The sequence below is a fragment of the Marmota monax genome, unplaced genomic scaffold, assembly GCF_021218885.2.
Source record: "Marmota monax isolate L192 unplaced genomic scaffold, Marmota_monax_Labrador192_F-V1.1 WCK01_AAM20220418_F8-fsc00004, whole genome shotgun sequence".
In the NCBI taxonomy this organism is placed as follows: Eukaryota; Metazoa; Chordata; class Mammalia; order Rodentia; family Sciuridae; genus Marmota; species Marmota monax.
This window is the reverse complement of record NW_026692881.1, coordinates 8,696,242-8,715,528: the sequence shown is the minus strand read 5'-3', so window position 1 is coordinate 8,715,528 and position 19,287 is coordinate 8,696,242. Positions and strand designations below refer to the sequence as shown.

The 19,287-nt window shown below is 42.5% G+C and overlaps 1 long non-coding RNA gene across 1 annotated transcript in view; it reads left to right on the top strand.

Annotated features, from left to right (window-relative positions):
• The first annotated feature begins 1,181 nt into the window (after positions 1-1,181).
• The window catches only part of LOC131424384 (uncharacterized), a 63,526-nt gene continuing 45,420 nt past the window's right edge, over positions 1,182-19,287 (top strand). Inside the window, exon 1 of the long non-coding RNA XR_009227286.1 lies at positions 1,182-2,644. This is a non-coding gene — a long non-coding RNA (uncharacterized LOC131424384). The remainder of the gene's footprint in view (positions 2,645-19,287) is intronic.

The window sequence follows — 19,287 nt, the reverse complement described above, 5'->3', positions numbered from 1 at the left end:
AGAAGGGCCCAGAGCATGAGAAGGGCATGAAGTGGCAATAATTATGGTGTGGTGGGAAAGCAGAGAGATAAGCATGGGTGGCCAGAAGGGCTGGGGGCTGCAGTGAGGCTAAGATATGGCCAGGTGAGAGAAGTTGAAGAAGGTGGTCTTTCACTGTCTCTCTAACAGGGAAACACACTGAAGTGTCTCTACATGGAAGCAATGCAATGAGAGCAGAGGGTTAGAAGGTTTGGCCAGGATGGCTGAGGGAGAGAGATGGGGCTCTGAAGGTCAGTTCTGGAGTCATGGTGGTGAAGCAGCTGAGAAGAGATTGACACTTGGGCCAGGGGTGTGCAGTGGGTCTGACTAGATATGAGGGGAGCAAGGCAGCCCCAGCTCTTCTTTTGCACTAGCTATTTTGGGGCCTTGAGTATGGAATGAGAAGAGAATACTGGCTGAGCTGGTTTGGCCATTGTTGTCCAGTTAATGCAAAGTGGCTTGCTGCTTGTGAGAATGACCCAGAGGATAGTGCTGGGTGAAATATGCTTTTGGTGCCTCCTAATCAACTTGAAGGTGTAGCATCTGTGGCTGTTTGCTTCTAGTTGTTTGTTTTATATAGTAAATGGTGATGGCCAAGAACTGAAGGTCAGCGCACATGCCATGATTTTGATTTGGTTCGGTGAGTGAGTTTTTGATTCTTCATGGGAATCCAATTTGCAGAAATTTTAATTGCCAACTCTTTCATCAGAAAGGACTCATGTGTTTACTTTTTGTTTTTCAGAGCATGTAAGTGAACAATGATGACTTCTGAGCACTCAAAATCGTGAATGAGGAACTTGCACTAAGTTTTAGCTATTATAAGGAGACATCTTCCTTAAGGATCTCCTAACTTAGAGCCTAATTACTTTAAAATATCTTCTTTGTCTTAGCTCACAGAACAGTGGAGGGTTAGAAAGTGTTGGTGTGTGTAAAAAATCAGTATGTGTGTGGGTTTATTTGTGTGTGTGTGTGTGTAAAATGGTGGTGGTGGTCACACTAGCAACAGTGAAATGAAATAATTAATAATCAGAGAGAAAAGGACAAGATAAAAGCCAAATAACTCATGAGGGCATTTCTGCATGGCATAATCACTGATTTTCACAGTGATCACCTTAAGTTTTGATGAGAAACTTATGTTATTTTCTAGATATTCTGTTAAGGAGACTAGGAAGGACATAACGCTTTTCAGAATGATTTCCATCTTTATGAGGGGTAATGAGCTCAAATGTCTTCCAAAGCCAGTGAGTGGATAATGTTATTAGTGAAGTGGACCAGGCATATATAATAAAAGGGGTGGTGTGTCCAAAGACATGGAAATCTAGTTTAAAAAATGCTCTCATGCCAACAGACGCACATATGCCAGCTAGATTCGGCCAGTAGGCTGCCACTGTGAGATGCCTGGTCTAAGTGGTTAAATTTAAGTTTAAGGGCTGGAAGCCTTTTGAAAAGTGCTGAATGAGGAAGAGTTGGCTTCGTAGAAACAGATAACCTCGCCCTGAATTAAAAATATTTAGCAGAACTTGCCTAGCAGAGAAAATGTCAAACTTTCTCTTGTCTTCGGTGCATGAGGCCAGCAAGCAGATGACTGAACGGAAGCATAAGTGAGTCATTTCTCTTAAGAAGTCTCAGACTTAGCAGGGATATTAACAATGAGCATTGAGGAATTTTCCCTCTCATTTTCTAGAATTTCTGTCTTTTTCTGAGCAAACTAGGAAACAAAACTCAAAACATCTCAAAGGGCCACTGTAAACATGATCATTCCTTTGTACAGAGAATCCCTACTTTCTGAAGTCAATTAATTATTCCTTAATTCAAATCAACCCAGAGATTTCATGGATATCCCTGATTTAATTCCATTTGCTTTGGGCTATTCAGAATTGCAGGAGAATTGAATGTCTCTTAGCAGATCCTTTGCTATATTTGGGGAATCAAGGGAATGTCTGCCAGTGGCACTCACAGCTACCCTTCTGGTTTGTTTTCACTGTCACCAGTCCCAAAGTCGAGTTTCTTATTGGTTTTCAAGTGAGTTTGTTTTCACAAGTCAATTTGTGTGTGATGGGATCAGATAAGCCCTTCCTACAGGAAAGAACAACATTCTGAAGTCTGACTTGCTTTTAGAAATCCTTGGCCCTAAATCAGAGTTGGAGACATGTTTATATCTGGGGCTAAAAATGACCAACTGAGACTTGGTAAACAAGTAAATGAACATGACACTGGACCCAAAGGAGAAGAATTGCAGCTTTGATAAATGGCAACTTGATTTGGAAAAGAGATGCCTTTATTTAAACACCATCATAGCCAAGTGGCCTGGGATGAAGACTTTGCAATGGGTCTTTGAGCAGACCACATGAGGTACGGCTCTGAATTGCAAAGGATCCTTTCATTTGCCACTAAATCAGTCCTTTATCAAAACAGCACCAGCCTCTGAAAGAAGGTTTTCATGTTGAAAATAGAATTTACTTGCAAAAAAACCTGGTTGAATCTATTATATAACTCAGAAGAATTTTCCTTTACGTCAACACTGCTGTGTTTGAACTAGCCTTGTGGTCCCTTAAACATGGAAGGATTCGACTTAGCTTCATTCCTTCTTGATCTTGAATGCTGAAGAAACCACAGTCTTATTGGGGTATGTTCTACATTTTAAATTTCAACACATCATTTATCTTATTCTTTTGATTTATATTTGGGGATAACAGTGCAACCTTGTATAACAAACAGCCACTAGGATGATCAACAGCTATTTGTCTGTGCTCATTGTGGCTTCAAAATTAGGAATGAGTCGAAATGGATAAACCCAAGATATGCAGGTTTGGCAGCATTTTTGTTTGTCATTAATTAATCAAGGGAGGATGGTTTTCTGCCTTGGGTCCCAGTTTGTTTTCTGACTCCTGTGCAAGACAAGAGGAGAGGTGGTGGTCACTGAGAGCTGCACACTATCCTTGCTGAGTGCTGAATGGTGCCGGGTACTGGGCTCGACCCAAGATTCACAAGTATGTGTAACAGGTACAGTCCTTGCCTTCAGAAAGTCACAGTCTAGTGGGAGAGGCAGATATTAATGAGACAGTCTCCCATTATAAGTGTTTAATTATACACTGGTGTAGGTGTCATGAAGGAAAGCAGTTGGTGTTAGCAGAATTCTGAGGGAAGCCTGACATAGTGTGGGGGTCTTGGAAGGCTATGTTCTGAAGGACAACCCTCACCAGGAGGAGAAACCAGGTACCAGGTGAAAGCTGGGGAATGATGTAGGGACCAGCATTGACACAGGAGTACTGGGCTGCATGAACAGCTCCATCTTGATTATGGCAACAGTCACCATAGGTTATAACTCCTAGCAAACTCCTACCTCTCATTCAAAGACTGTTTCAAAAATTACCTTCTTTATGAAGTGTTCTTTGAATCCTACAGACAGAATTACTCCCATGCTAGAACTTGGCTTATACCCCTGATGAAACATTGGGGAGACCCTTTGTGCTTTGAATCTGAGAGGCAGTATGTGTCTATGGAGCCAGGCCCGCTGAGTTCAAATCCTGAATCAACTATTCATTTGACCTTGGGAAAATTCCATAACCCCTCTGCATTTCAGTTTTGCCATTTGTAAAATGGAACTATCAATAGCACCTTCCTCATAGGTTTGATGGGAAGATTGGAAGTGTCATTATAAACACTGTGCCTGGTTCAGTGCTTTGGACGTAGTAAAACTACTAATGTGATCTGTACTTTTCTAAACATGTCTGTTTCCTCATTAGTTTTGCCCAAGTGCTCAGAGCTGGCTGGAGTCCAATCAGGAACTCCACCCGTATCTATAACATTGGGTTCAGTGCTCATTCTGGGAAAATCAGGCTGCCTTCAATTACAATGCCTCTCAAACTTTATGTGTACTTGAATAGCCTAGAAATCTTGTTAAAATGCAGGTTCTAGTTCAGTTGATCTAGGTGATGATCTATGCACTTAGTGTGTATATTGAGAAGTAAGGGTCTATATACCAGCCTGAGTGAGCTCTCTGATTCTACCTGAGTTCTGGGGGAGAGACATGAGCCTGTGGAATGTGGAAGAGACTCACTCTATAATGCCTGCACTGGACATTGCAGCCCTCTCCTTGTCTGGACCAGTGTCCCATCTGCCTTAGCTACTCAGTCGGTATGAGGGGACTATCATCAGATTACCAGTAATGATCCAGTTATTGAGGACTCTGTCAGTTAGGGTTCTCCAGAAAGAAAGGAGAAAATGAGTGAGATTTATTTTAAGGGACTGTAGGGTAGACTGGCATGCTGGAAATTCAGATGAGTATTATTATTGAAGTCTCTAGCTTGAGATGTGTTGGGTGGTCCAGCAGGCTGGAAGCTCAGACAGAATTTCATAAGCTAGAATTCCTTCGTTCCTGGGAAATCTTTGAGTTTGTTTTGATGTTCTTCCACTGATTAGATGAATCCCACCTATGTTAGACAGGGTAATCTGTTTTACTTAAAGTCCGTGGATAGATGTTGATCACATCTGCAAAATACCTTCAGAGCAACATCAATACTAGTGTTTGTCCAAACAACTGGGCACCGTAGCCCAGCAAGTTGACACAAAAAATGAACCAACATAAGCACCAAAGAGCATGGCCTGCTTCACAGTCATCCTTTTCATTTCTACCATAGCCAACTGTGGAGAAATCCCTATAAACCCACCTCCTTTGTGGGGCAGAGTCTCCATGTGCGTGACCCTCATCTTGGGGTTTAAAAGATGCCATTAATGTTTGAGAGTTGCCAGTGATTGTGGTCTGTGCTCTGTTATAGCCAACTTGAACCCAATTAACCAACTCTCTTGGCTAGGTTTCTTAGTGAAAATCAGAAGTTGCCCCCGTTCAAACAATTGCCCACCTTGGTGTGCCCAGCTCAGGGTTGAGAATTCAGATACTGTTTGTGTGGGGTCACACCACTGGATTGTAAGCAACAAGCAGTTCTTTCAGGAGGTCTTGGACAGCTGCTAAGACCCCGCTGTGGTCTTGGCCACATCTGGCCACAGAGCCAGAGCTGAACCAATATTCTGCCGTCCTTAGGGAAACGCTTGTTGAGCCAACACCACACTGTGGGATGGTGGCAGCAGGTACATTCAGACTTCATATTTACTTCTGTTCAGCTTTCCCAAGGCAATTTCCAGGTTGTGATTTCATTTTATGTTGATTATAGTTTGGTGGGATAGTTGGAGTAGATGGTGTTAATGTTCATGTTTTCCTGAGTTGGTGAAATGGTACCATTTGGAAACCGGCAGAATTCAGTTGGAATTTGTATCCATCTCTTACTAGCTGAGTGACCCTAGACAAGTTGCTTCAACTCAGTAGCCATATCTGCAATAACCACCTTAAATGTTTGAAGCAAGGATCATATATCATATAGCTCAGCATCTCTTATCTAGTAGATGCTTAAAAAAATGACTTTTTATCACTATTTTAGTTCACATGCCTTGGGTCCTGCCTTCCCCAGAACCCTTCTATGCTGACTATGCCTACCCACGACCCTTGAGGAGGTGCCAGCTGAAGTGCCTGGGCTTGTGCTATGTGATCTGCATCACAAACACAGCTGATTAGGGAAGTAAAGTCACCTTGCCTATGATGGACTTGGATTCCTCTCCTAGGAATTGGAACATTAAGGGATTGAACTCTTGAGCAGTGGGGAATTAAGCTACAAGGTTGTATGGTTTTGGGAACCAGGGAAACTATGATAACTACTGTATACGCTTAGGTAGTGACAGGGGAAGCCTTTTGGTGGAGAAAGAGGGAGACAGAAGCGAGAAGGCATAAGAAGAGATGTGTTGTAGAGTTCTTAAAAAACAGAGCCACAGTTAATAGCTTTCCAGTTCCCATTAGGCCAGATGGAGTCTTTCCTGCCCTTGGATTCCATGGAACCTAAATTCTTTTGATAAATCAAAAAAAACCCTTTTCTTGGCTGGGTTCATAGGTAGTGTTCTGTGAAATAAGATCAATGATGTTAAGGAGCTGATGAAGAGATGGAGGCTCTAACAGGCAAGCATTTAAGCAGTCTGGATGCCCAGTCCAAGGCTCATGCTCTTCGCTGCCTTGTCTGATGAGTGCAGTTATAATGATTATTTTCTCTGCTCTGGGGCTGCTGGGGAGTGGTTGGAGAAGGAAGTATGGTATAGGAGGCATGATGTGGAGGTAATTCTGTTTGACATTTCCTCTCTGTGACTTTCATGCAGCTGCTCTCCCAGGTTCATTTCAGAATCATGAAAGTATCTTTGATGCCTTCCTTCTTGGATTGGGCACCAGTTCTCAATGACCTCCCTATCTTCTCTGAAGGAGAGAAGTTATTGGATTATTGGGGATGAATCCCAGGGGATTTGGTTTAATATGGTTCCCACCTAATAAAATCATCTGACTCAGAAGTCAGGTTTCTCTGACCTTTCTGTGAACCAATATGTTGGTAATAATATGGGGCCTAAAGATGAAGATAAATCTGGGGAAGACCTAGGCACTCCCCTTGAATATTCCAGAGTGACTTGTCTGAGCTTAAAACTCACCATTGGCATCACCGGGGCTAAGGTGTTGCAGGAAACTGGGGTACCTCCTCAGACTTGGCTGTCACAATGGGGCAGCATGTCAAGCCTCCAGTGATGGTTGGCTAGACCTGAGCTTTCAAACTTTGAGGGCATTGAAGGGCTAGCCATATCAGAATCAAAGAGGCATTCAGTCCCTTTCTGATTCAGAATGTATAGGATGAAGCTTTGGGTAGCTCTAATTTTAACAAATACTAGGTGATTCTAATCAAATCATCAGCCATGATAGAAACAACCCTCACATAGATGGCCTCAATGGAGGTCAGCCTAAAATTCTCTGAAATGATGTAGCAAGTATGTTGCATGGGAAGTTTTGTAGTTTAAGCCCCAACTTCAAAATAGATGCTACTATAGGTTAAGTTAAGTCCCTCTAAATTCGTGTTTGAGTCCTAACCCCCAAGACCTCAGAATATGACCTTATTTAGAAATAGAGCCTTGTAGGTATAGTTAGTTAAGATGAGCTTATATGGAATAGAGTGGGCCCCTAATTCAAAATAACTAAGGTGTTGCAGGTTCTTATAAAAAGGGGAAATTTGGACATAAAGACAGACATAGCTAGAGGGAAGATGATATGAAGAGACATAGGAAGAACTATGTTGCCACAACCCAAGGAGCATCTGGAATCACCAGCAGCTGGAAGAGGCAAGGAAGCATCATCCCCCACATTGTTTTCAGGGGAGTATGGCTCTACCAACACCTTGATTTCAGACTTGTAACTACTGTGTGTGTAACAATCAATTTTCATTGTTGTAAGTCACAAAGCTTGTGGTTCTTTGTTACACTATCCCTAGGAAACTAGTACTGATGCTTCCACTTTTTTAAGTTTTTCATATTAGCCACTCTCCATTTCATTCCTTTTGAGTTGTTCCTCTTATTCTCTTGGGTGTGAAATGATGACTCTATGAGGCCTGGGTGTAGTCTCTGGGAGTGTCCTTGTGGGTAGGGTGGAGTGGAGTGTTGAACAGACAGGAAATCTCCATTCCCCTGAGGAATGTACCAGTACCATATGAAGTGAGCAGGAATCTAAGGCCTTAATGTACAAGAGGAAGGTTGCCTCTCCCTTTTATTCCCCTTTGTGAATCTGACCAGGTATTTTAAAAAGCTAAGCATCTTTTAATGCCTGAAAATTCTCTAAATTTCGAGTGTGCAATTGTAGGTAGGTTCTTCTTTTTTGGGTCCAGGTAAATTCATAGCACAATAGTTAAGAGCAGGGCTTTTGAGCCAAACTGCTGGTATCTGGATCCTACTGGCTGTGTGGTTTTGGGAAAGTTGTCTGGTCTATGGGTCCTCATACTAGAGTGTTCAGGGCTTGCCAAAAGACAGATTGCCCCACCCCTAGAGTTTCTGAGTCAGTACAGCTGAGGTGGGGTCTGAGAAACTTAATTTCTAACGAGTTCCCAGGTGATGCTGATATTGCTGGTCCTGGGACCAGCACTTTGAGAACTTCCAAACCCTAGTCTCTCTCAGCCTCTGTTTTCCCATCAGTAAAATGGGGTTTGTGGTATTTCCAAGTTACAGAGTTGTGATGCTTAAGTGAGGTGATGAATGTTAAGGGCTTAGTGCCTTGCTCTGGATGGAGCTCAGTGAATGTCAGTGGTCTTTATCTGTACTGATATTGATTGAAGCCCTCTTCTGTGCTTGACCTGCTGAGTCTCCCCAAGATGTTCCAAAGTCAGGAAACATCCAAAGAGAATTCTGGCTGGCATGCAAAGAAATGTCACCTCCTGTTTGGATTTTCAAGGAGTTAATTATTGTAAAACTAAGGGATACCTCTTACTACATCAAGGACGTGTCTCCCTCGTAAGCCAGTAATTGGGCACTGAGTGAGGCCTTTGGAAGAGATGGGGCTAGAAAAGAGGAGAGAGATTGCATCTCACCTTCAGGGACATCAATAGGAAGCCCTGAGAGTTAGGCTCAGGAGTTCCTGACACTCCTTTGCCTGGGGCTGCAGCCAGCAGCTTCTGCTGCTCCACATCAGCACTGCCCATCTGTTCAGGAAACATACTGCAGCCTGAGCCCTTTCCCACACTCCCAGCTCAACGCAGTGATTGTCTTGGTGTTCAAGTGTCAAGTGTTAAGGTCTTTCAGAAGCCACTGTATATGTTTTCTCTGCATCTCCTCCAGTCTGGCCTCAGCGCAGACATACAGACTGTCAATGGCTTGGCCTTCCTGATCCAATATGACATCCTGGCACCGAGTCTCCTCATTAGCTTGGTCCTAGGGATTCCAGCTTCGGAAGCAAGACAGTTCATGTCGATAAATAGTTCTTTGTCTCTGGGTTTCTGGCCCCATCAGAAGACTGCGGCTCTGCTTAGGAGCTGCTGTCTTGTTGCTAAGATTCTTGGAGCTCAACCAAATTCACATTTCCCAGGATGGTGGAGAATAATGATTACAAAGCTCTGAAAATGTATATACTGATTTCATTCCAACACCACTTAAAAAATAACCTGGAGTACCCAGAGAATGCTATTTTTGGTTTTGTTTGACTTTTGTGTAGCTGAACTTTGAGGGCAAAAGTAAAGTCCTTTTTAAAAAAATGTGTATTTTGGTGCAAGTGTCCCCCATCAATGTAGTGAGCTCTTCTTGAACATTACTGTGTGCAAAATAGCAATGGGAGAGGCACTAAGAAAAGGCAAGATTCTCCCACTTTAATTAGAAGAGATGAAGTATATGATCTAAATGTCCTGTTTTCTCTTTTCATGTTCTGAATTTTTTATTTGCCCCAAACATCAATCTTTCCCTTTTACATACTGTCTTCCCTTATGGCAGGGCCAGCCACTTGAACATTGTGGAAATCATTTCAAGAGTGCTTCCTTCTGGTTGTATCTTCTTGGAGCCAAATTATCTCTGCACTGTCCCCGATGCCCTTCCTCAAATCCTAGTTTAGCTCCACATGCATACTTATCATTCAGTTAATGGGAAACTTTGTTTTCTTGGCTACGTAGTTATGACCTTTTCCTGTTTAGTTCTTCCTGCTGATTACAGAGTTTACTTGTGTGTTTATTCACCTTGTCTCCCACTAGAATATCATTAACATTATACCTGAGAAGGTAGTGACCTTGTCAAAGTAGTCTGTCTAGGCCGCCAAGTTAAATAGGCCAAAAAGAAATCAAAGGTTCAAACTACATAGCATATTATCTACTAAATCTAAGTAGACTAGAATTTAGGAATATACCTTGAAGCTTGAATACTTTGTTTCGTACAAATAAAAACAGGGCCTGCTTTCTGGCTTGTCACTGTGGGAAGTCAACTCATCACTTAGTTAACTTAATCTATGTTCTGGGAGAATGCTGGCTAGAAAGCACTTTTAAAAACCAGTCTTTCCATAGCTAAACAGTCTTTCCATCCAGCAATCATCATTCTCCGTATTTACCTGAATGAGCTGAAAACTTATATCCACACAAAATCTTCACATAAATGCTTCTAACAGTTTTATTATTGCCCCAAATTGGAAACAACCATAATGTCCTTCAATAGGTAAATGGATAAAAAAACCATGGTACACCAGTGGAATATTATTCAATAACAAAGAAAAACGTGCTAGCAAGCCACAAAAGAACAATGAGGGAAACGTCAATGTACTTGCCAAGTCAAAGAAGTCAGTCTGAAAAGGTTTCATACTACATGAAGTTCCCACCTATATGACCTTCTGGAAGAGGCAAAACTATAGAGACAGTAAAAAGGTCAGGGGTTGCAGGAGTTAGGAGTTGGGCATGAAGAGGTGACCCACACAGGATTTTTAGGGCAGTGAATCTATTCTTAATGATATTGTAATGGCAGATACATGACATTATACATTTGGCAGAATCCATAGAGGTTATATTCTATGGGCTTTAATGAATAATAATGTATCAATATGGATTGATCAATTGTAACAAATGTCCCATCAAGGCAGATGTAAATAATAGGGAAAACTGTGTGTGTGGCAGGGTTGGGGTTAGGTGGGAGTGGGAACCAGGAAGGAATAGATGGGAACTCTAGGCACCTTCTGTTAAATTTTTCTGAAAACCTAAAATATAAACCTACTAATGGGAATAAAACACCCAACTTAATCAATTTATTTTTTGACTTTTTAAAAAAAATTTCCAATAAAATCTATTGAGCACCTAGCATTTTTCAGGCATCACACAGGCCACACCATTAGGGTAATCTATAGCATTTGTTCACAGAGAGGGAGTTCCAGTGTTGTCATTTAAAGAAACTCAGTTCTCTATAAGGTTGAAATAGATAATAGCAAATGTTGCTGAAGGATGATGTGGAAGAGATCCCAACTTTTGAGGATAAAGTCAAAGAGCATGAGCCCTTCCATAATCCACAGCTAAAGGATAAAAGTATCCAGAGGTCAGGAACTTTTGTACCTAGAAGCATAAACCATCTGCTAATGTTAGGTAAAATAATAATAATATCCAGGAAGAAACTATGGAGCAGAACTCAGGTTTAAGAAACAATATACATATTACTTTTTTTTTTTAACTGACAGTAACACAGCTTGAGTACCCTGATTTTATTCCTTAGGTAGAGAAGAAATTCAATATCGATTATTAGTGGGGCCCCCTCCCTTCCTCCCATTAAAGTTGAGAGTAGGACGGTGATTCAAGATTCCTGGCTACTGGGAACATGAGGGAGGCACCTGGACTGTTGCACATGGAAGGTCCGTTGTTGAATTATTCTTTTGCTTCCCTGGTTGTGTCTGGTGCTGTGACCCTCTGTCATCTGCACAACACTGCATCTTGGAAAGGACTTCCAACTATTCTGGTTTTATTCTCCCTTGTTGACCTTAAGTTTTCTTTTGTCCATAGGCTTGATCACAGGGAACTTCTCAAGGCCACTCTCTGTGCTTAGTGCCTAGCCTTCAGAGGCACCTTGCAGTCACCTCCCACCCAAGGTCAAGGCACTGTGGGACACAGCATGGAGTAGAGTGTGGGTCTCTACCTCTTGGATACCTCCTGCTCCTTTGTCCACCATTTCCTCTAGTCTACCTCCATCATAAACTATCATAAATATTATGGAAGATAGTATGGAAATTATTGAAAAATTAAAAATAGCACTATCATATCATCAAACAATCTTACTACTGAGTATATATCCAAAGGAAATTAAATCAGCCTGGTGAAGAGACATCTGCCATTCCCATGTTTATTGTAGCATTAGTCACAATAGCCAAGAAGTGTAAATAACTTAAGCATCAGTCAACTGATGAATGAAAAATGTGGTACTTACACACAATAAAATACTATTCATTGTGTGTATATACCAGTTTCTTTATCCATTCATCTACTGAAGGGCATCTAGGTTGGTTCCACAGTTTAGCTATTGTGAATTGTGCTGCTATAAACATTGATGTGGCTGTGTCCCTGTAGTATGCTGATTTTAAGTACTTTTGGTATAGACCGAGGAGTGAGATAGCTGGTCAAATGGTAGTTCCATTCCAAATTTTCTAAGGAATCTCCATACTGCTTTCCATAGTGGTTGCCCCAATTTGCAGTCCCATCAGTAATGTATGAGTGTACCTTTCTCCCCACATCCTTGCCAACATTCATTGTTGTCTGTATTCTTGATAGCTGCCATTCTGACTGGTGTGAGATGAAATCTTAGAGTAGTTTTGATTCGCATTTCTCTAATTACTAGAGACGTTAAACATTTTTTCATATATTTGTTGATCAAATGTATATCTTCTTCTGAGAACTGTCTGTTCAGCTCCTTAGCCCATTTATTGATTGGGTTGTTTGGTTTTTTTGGTGTTAAGTTTTTTGAGTTCGTTATATATCCTGGAGATTAGTGCTCTATCTGACATGTAGGTGGCAAAAATTTTCTCCCAAAATGTAGGCTCTCCATTCACCTCATTGATTGTTTCTTTTGTTGAGAAGAAGCTTTTTAGTTTGAGTCCATTCCATTTATTAATTCTTGATTTTATTTCTTGTGCTTTAGGAGTCTTGTTAAGGAAGTTGGGGCCTAATCTGACATGATGAAGATTTGGACCTATTTTTCTGCTATTAGGTGCAGGGTCTCTTGACTAATCCTAAGTCCTTGATCCTCTTTGAGTTGAGTTTTATGCATGGTGAGATATAGGGGTTTATTTTCATTTTTCTGCATATGTATTTCCAGTTCTCCCAGCACCATTTGTTGAAGAGGCTATTTTTTCTCTACTGTATGTTTTTGGCACCTTTTCTAGTATTATATAACTATATTTATGTATGTTTGTTTCTGTGTCTTCTATTCTGTACCATTTGTCTACATGTCTATTTTGGTTAAAATTATGGCATTTGCAGGTAAATGGATGGAGTTGGAGAATATCATGCTAAGTGAAGTAAGCCAATCCCAAAAAAACAAAGGCTGAATGTTCTCTCTGATAAGTGGATGCTAATCCATAAAAAGAAGGGGAGAGGCATGTATAAAATGGAGGAACTTTGGGCAAAGGGGAGGGAGGGTAAGGAGGGTTCACAGGGACAGGAAACATGATAGAATGAGATGGTGGAATGAGAGTCATTACCCTGGGTACATGTATGACTGCACATATGGTGTAACACTACATTGTATACAACCATAGAAATGTAAAGTTGTGCTGCAATTGTATACAATGAATCAAAATGCATTCTGCTGTCATATATACCTAATTAAAATAAATAAATTAATTAAAAATAAAATAAAATGAGTTTATTGTGTCAAAAACAAAAATACTATTTAGTCATGAAAAAGATAAAAATATTGTCATTTGCAACAACATGGCTGGAATTGGAGATAATTATGTTAAGTGAAATAAGCCAGGCACAGGTAGACAAGTACTGCATGATCTCACTCATTTGTGGAATATAAAAAACTCAATCTCATAGAAGTTGGGAGTAGAATGGTAAGTACCAAAGATTGGTGTTATGGTTTGGATGTAAGGTGACACCCAAAAGATCCTGTATTAATGCAGGAATATTCAGAGGTAAAATGATTGGATTATGAGAGCTGTAACCATCCTAGTTTGAATGGCCTTACTGGGTGGTAAATGTAGGCACGTGGGGCACTAAGGGAATTCCTTGAAGGGGTTCATCTTCCCTGTGGTCCCTTTTCCCCCTCTCTGTTCCTAGCCCCATGAGTAGATCAGCTTTCCTCTGCCACACCCTTCTGCCATGATGTCCTGGCTCATCTTGGGCCCAGGGCAATGGACTGGACTAATCATGGATTCAATTTCTGAAACCAGGAACCAAAATAAACTGTTTCTTCCCTCAGTTGTTCTTGTTGGGTATTTTGGTCACAGTGAGGAAAAGCTGACTCACACAGCTTGAGGGACGGAGGAGGGAGGGATGGGGAGAGATTGGTCAGTGGGTACAATGTTATAGTTAGGTAGGAGTAAGAAGTTCTGGTGCACTATTGCAAAACAAGGTGACAACAGACAATGATAATGTACTGCATATTTAAAAAATCTGTAAGGAAGGATTTTGAATGTTTTCACCATAAAGAAACCTCATAAATATGTACCATTTTTATTTATGTTAAAATAATTTAAATGACACAACAACAACAAAATCTACCTCCATCTGTCCCAGCCTTGTCTATCTGCCAACAGGGCTAGGTTGTAGTACACAAAGACCCCTAAAGTCTCCGTAGGTGTAAGAGAAACTTAGATTTCCTGAAGTTAAGGGATAAAGGAGAAAGGAGTAGGGAAAAGAAAATGCCTTTCTTTGTTTCCTGAAAAGCCTCCACAAATATATTCCCCAGTTGGGTTAGCCTGCCACACTATAATTGCTAGTGGTTGGGAACTTAGCTGTCTTTATTTTTAAAATGAAACCACTTTTCGTGAACCATATATCATGCCAGACTTGGGTTTCTGGGCCTGAGCCTTCAGAAGATGCCCCACGACATCGAGCATCCAGACAATGGAGTCTCATCAACCTGGGAATGTGTCCAAAGACAGTACACAAGATTAAAACCTTATGCAGTCAAAATTCCCCAGGACTCTGCATTGAGAAAATAACCCTTTGCAGAATTTCACTTGGTCCTCCACAAAGATCTTATTTCTAGCATTCCATTTTTTCATACTTTATTTAGATGAGCCCTGGAGGAGCTGGTTGGTTTGCATGTAGAGGTTCTAATGGAGGAGAAATATTTGTCTATAAACATAACAATCATCTTAAATGTCATGGGGGACTCTAAGAGCAGGCCTCCAGGACCCATCTCAGAGATGCATAGCAGACCTTCTCACATTCACTCAGGGGCATGTGTTCACGGAGTGCAATGCATGGTGAGGTCAAAGGGGCTATTTAATTTGTTCCCCTTTTCTTCCCTCTCTCTGACTGCATCTCCACTGTCCCAAGTACATTCAGTTTTCTTGGACTATGAAGAGACTTTGTGTTGCAAACACCAGTCTGTTCTGACTCAGGCGGGTGGAACCAGTCTTACTCTGTCAGCTCACTTCCTGGTCTCTCTGACTTTTCTGTTGCTATTCTTTGTGGGCTCCCATCTTGGATGGCCCCTGGTGTAGGGTTTTATTTTATTTTTTTGTTGGATTCCTTGACTACATGATGAAGCTTTCATTAAATCTAGAATGGGTTTGGTATCAGTCATACCTTTAGATAATTTGACTTTGGCCCAGGTCCTGTGGGGGTTTGGGGGCTGGTGACGACAGATGGAAGGGTTCCTGTGTTTTGCAGTGATGTACCAGGAGATCTGTCTGGCTCTGTCTCCAGGGTCCATTCTTGTCAGCCTTGTTCGAGAATGAAATACTCCTCTGTATTTGTCTATAAGTTCCTGCCTCAGTATGAATTCTTCTCTGTAGAGCACAATTTACAAGGTCCTTTCTTAGTGATCTTCCTGGAGTTATAGGTAATAAACTGAAAATTTGATGCTTGTCGCTTCTTCAAAGCTGGGAGCAGTGAGGGGGAAGGCTTTGCACCAAGACTGTCAAGGTTGGAATATTGGCTCTGCCTCTAACTGCATGACCCAGCATAAATTCTTTAGGCTCTCTGGGCATCTCTAAAGACTCCCACTATAAAATGGAATTGAATTGACTTCTTGGAGGTTATTTTGAGGAATAGAGTTCTGCAAAAATGCCTGGTACACATAGCTATTGCATTGACCTCATTTGGGGTGGTGGGAGGGGGGGATAAACTAGATGAGTTGCAAGGCATCTTTTCTTGGAACATTTGAAGCAATTTTTCTTCCTCCTTTGGACAGCTAATCCTGTTTTTCCTTAGACTGAGGCAAAGCACAGTGGTGGGGACATTCCTGGGCGTAAGTTTCCACTCTGACACTTGGTGCTAGACTTGGGTGAGTCTTTTGTCTCTCACTGCAGTTTTCTCATTTATAAGGGTAATAATATTTACTGCATACAATTTTGGGGAGTGTATGAGGCAAAGTGCCTGTTATCATCACCTGGTACTAAGCACACACCTCTCCTCTCTCAGACCATAAGTTCTGTGTGGGCAGGAACACATCCAAGTCACCCCTGGCCCAGTTCTGGCGGGAAGAGGGGCCTCTGCAGCTAGGGAAGGAGAATACAAATCTCTCTTCTTTTCCTGCTGTTCTCTGGAGACCCTGATAGAAGCCTGTTCCATTAAGGTCTCATAGCAATTTAAAAGATAAACAACCCCAGAATAGGTTCCTGCAGCATTAAATAGGGCAACTTTCAAATGGGTCATGATGGAAAAAACAAAGAGCTCAACTGTGTTACGTAAAGGCAGGCTCGCAGGACTTGGTTCACATAAGAAAAAAAGGTCTGGAAAATTGGACTAGAGATTTTGAAACAAAGGCAAATAAATACATTTATGGTAAAAATGTTGCATAGGATTTGCTGAAAATCTCTAAAGGTTAAAAAAAATTCATAACCTCACTGAAAAAGTCACTGTGGGGCTCAGTTTCCTTTTCTTCCAAAGCCCAACAGCTGAATTAGATCCATGCAACCCTTAAACTTCAATAAGATGTTTGGATCTTTTCCTAAACACAAGGAGAAGCCATTGGCATTTTAAACAGAAGTAGGCCCTAATGCAATTTGCTTTTTTAAAGCCTAGATTTTTTTCTCACTTGCCCCCTGCTCCCCTATGGACAGTCTGCATCCTGCTTTTGTACTTTTATCCCACGTCAGCTTCTCCTTCCACTGTCTCCTCCCCCACCCACGTTTAGCCAGCCCACAGCAATTGCTTCTTCCTCTTTACTCATAGCATCTGTTGAGATCTTTTTCACACTCTGCTCCATGACTTCGCATGCTATTCTTATCTTCTGCATGTTAATGAATTAATTCAACAGGCATGTACTGAACAGCTGCAACCTGTCACACACTAAAGTCCAGCAGCCTGGAGTCTGGGGACCCAAAGATAACGGGTCTCTAACCAACGGGCAGGGGGATATCTGCTGTGTGTGGGGGGAGGGGATGTTAAAGCACCTTCTGGCTGTGAGGAGGTTGGACCGATTCTTTAAGCCTGACTAGGAGGGTGCTGAGGGGTCAGGGTGAGCCAAGCATTGAGGCAGAAACCGAACGGTGAGAAATGGCAAGCCATTCACTCCATTTAGTGGGGACTGGGAAGAGTGGAGACAAGGCTAGAGAAACAGAAACAAAATACAACACTGTACAAACACAACAGCCAGGATGTCTCTCTTCTCCTGAAAGGAATTCTGGATCTGAATTGGGGAAAAGCTGCAGGAGGATCCACTGGTGGCTAGAGGTAGTAGGTCATTGATTTCTTCACTGAAATACCACACTGAGGATACCAGTTAAGTAAATCCGACAGGGTTCCTGCCCTCTAAGAGCCTGTGGAAGACTAGCTTGTGGCATGGCCTCAGTGCTGTGGGAGCCCCTGGGAGAGAACCTTGATGCAGCCTCTGGGTAGGGAAGGCTCCCTGGAGGTAGTGTCTTCTGGCCAGCTCTCCTGACAGTTGGGTTTCACAGGGTTGAAGGAATAGGGACTAAGAAAGCATCTGTACAGAGAGAGAGATCTCAGTGGCCCACTTTCCTCTTGAATTCCACGCTTCCAGGACCAAGAAACCAAGTGACAGACCCAGGCTGGAGCAAGGGGATGGGGAGTCGGCTGGAGAGAGGCCTGCAGAGAATCCTGGCTGTTTTGTGGCCTCCTGGGCTGTCTCCTGGAACATGAGGCTGTTTTGCAAACACAGCGAGTCAGGCCAAATATGTGGGGTTTGGCTCTGGCTCGGCCAACCCAGATCCCTGAGCAAATAGTAAGGGATTTTTTTCCCCCTCTTTTCTTTGTAAACTAAATCTTCTCTGGGTGCATAATTTATAGAATTCCAGTGAACTGCAGTTTGGCTTTCTTCCCAAGAAAGAAAAACATCTCATTTTTCCACGTGCTGTCCCCACCCCTGATGGCCTGGAGCCAAGACTTCCCAGCAAGCCTGGGGAGAAGTACAGCTGTGGAGAGGATGGACTGTCTCCCCAGGGGGAAGCAAGGGCAGGAATTTCAGGGTAGCTGCAGTAGTGTTGTGGGTGGGTGTTCACTACAGGAGAGGGAGGGCTAAGAGTAGGTGTGTGGGGGGGTGAGGAGCAGGTAACTGCACACAGCAGTGCTGCTAGAAAGAGTGCAAGGACCAACAGACCCTGGCACAGCTCATTAATGTTTACAAAGCACCTTCTTATCTCATCTGAGTCTCCCACCAACCCCAGGAGGGCAGAGAACATATGTGATTACTATTACCATTTAATGGAGGAGTTCCTAAGAGTATGAAACAGCAACTTGAAACTAGCCCATCTCTGCCATTGAATGACCTTGAGCATGTTACAAAATCTCTTGCAGCCTCATTTGTATTTTAGGGATGATAGTTGTGCTTCCCCACAACGGGTTGTTCTGAGGGTTAAATGGATGCTGTGTAAGAGGATAAATATTATGGATAAATAATGTCCCCACCATGCCTGGCCTCTGGCACATGCTCACTGTTTCTATAATGATGGCTGGAAAAGTTACCCGGCTCCTATGGGCTCTGCTAGGATTGTGGCCCACGTGTTTTGATTGCTATCACAGACTTTTCTGCTGCCTCAGTTGCCTCGGGGCTTGCCAGGTCAGCCTGCCCTGAAAAGATGCTACCTTGGTGCCCCCAGCTCAGAGGTCTGGTACAACAGCTGAGTAGCCTGTAAGTTCAGTAGAGCAGCCTTTAAGACCACATTCCTGCCCTTCTCTTCAGCAGAAAACGGCTCCAGAAACTGCACAGTGGGTGAAACTTAAGCTTCAGAACATGAGCCCCAGTTCTCAGTCCGCCTGTTTCCTCTTATAGTCAAGGGCGAGCATCCAAATCCCCCTTCATTTATCATTGTCATTGCTGCTCAGAAAGGTCAGCACGCATGCCTGCGTTTGCCTCCAGACACTTGGCTCTGAGCACTGATTAGACTTAGAGGCGCTGAGCCTTGCATGCAGTAGGCACTCATGAATATTAGCAGGGGAGAAGTCAGCTCATGCCCCCATCAGGTCCTGGAGAGTCTATCATATCAGAGTGTGTGTAAAGACAGCATATCCTCACGTGGCCTAGCTCATTGGCTCCTGTGTTAGAGACCCAGACTGTTTCCCTGAAGAAAATTCTACAACTTTTGTAACAATTCCCTCTGCCCTCCACCCCTAGAATGCCCATGGAGGAATCGCTCTCTTCATTCAGTTCTCAGGCTAAGTGTCTCCTTTCTGGCCTTCTCTAACCTATGAAGAGTGCCTCTTCTTTCCCCACTCAAGGTGTTGATTATCATTATTCTTTTTTTTTCGTGGTTTCCTAACTGTCCACAGATATTTTGTCTGTTAT